The sequence below is a fragment of the Capsicum annuum genome, chromosome 6 (genome assembly GCF_002878395.1).
Source record: "Capsicum annuum cultivar UCD-10X-F1 chromosome 6, UCD10Xv1.1, whole genome shotgun sequence".
In the NCBI taxonomy this organism is placed as follows: Eukaryota; Viridiplantae; Streptophyta; class Magnoliopsida; order Solanales; family Solanaceae; genus Capsicum; species Capsicum annuum.
Window position 1 is genome coordinate 223,137,130 of NC_061116.1, and position 902 is coordinate 223,138,031.

Consider the following 902-nt stretch of genomic DNA (forward strand, 5'->3'; position numbering starts at 1 on the left):
AAACACATCAACATGTCTTATAAGTTTTTGTTTTTCAATAAGTGTGGTGTTTCGGTCAGTTTTTATTTGCTTTGACTAATTTTATAGGATATCTGTTATCTTCTACAGGTATAGGTATCAGGCCTATTAAGGTTTTGGACAAATGAAAGAAATCACCTGATATTTTTGTCTTAGCTAAAATATGAGATCTTGTGAAGCTCAAACACTTCATTATCACCGGGCTACATCCTTACATTTTACAATTTTAGTTTTTCTTTCGTTGTTTATGTGCTACTATGTACACCTTTCAAATAGTAGGAATAAAGTTGCGTACACGCCACTCTCTCTGACTCCACTTGTGAGATTACACTATGTATTTTATTTTTATGCTAGTGTATATACAATTGGTTAGATATTAAGTGCATATATATATATATATATTTATATATATTCTTTGTTTACCCTTTCCTTAGGAGCTCCCAATTTTTTACTTTCTTTGTGACTCAAGCTCATAACCTTATGATTAAAGATGAAGTGTGTTTACAATCCTCTTACGTAAAACACACATACTACAAATTAGTGATTGTTGCTTTAGTGGAAATAGATGAATTTGTAATTGTGACATTAAGGTAACAATAAGTGGACGTGCCGGAGTGGTTATCGGGCATGACTAGAAATCATGTGGGCTCTGCCCGCGCAGGTTCGAATCCTGCCGTCCACGGAGTTTCTTGAATCTTTTATCTAGATTTTTATTCTTATTTTATTCTCTATTTCAATACTATTTTATAATTGTTGCATTCAGCTACCTGTCTCTCTCCTTTAATTTTATCAAGTTTCACAGGGATAAAAGCGTTGGAAAAATACTACTCCCTCGTAAAAACGAATGACGTATTTTTCTTTTTAACCTGTTTTAAAAGGAATAG

At 32.7% G+C, this 902-nt stretch overlaps 1 non-coding gene across 1 annotated transcript; it reads left to right on the plus strand.

The window, feature by feature from the left end:
* Window positions 1–618: 618 nt before the first annotated feature.
* On the plus strand, window positions 619–700 carry TRNAS-AGA. The gene has a single exon. It is a non-coding gene; the product is annotated as a tRNA-Ser (tRNA).
* Window positions 701–902: the final 202 nt, after the last annotated feature.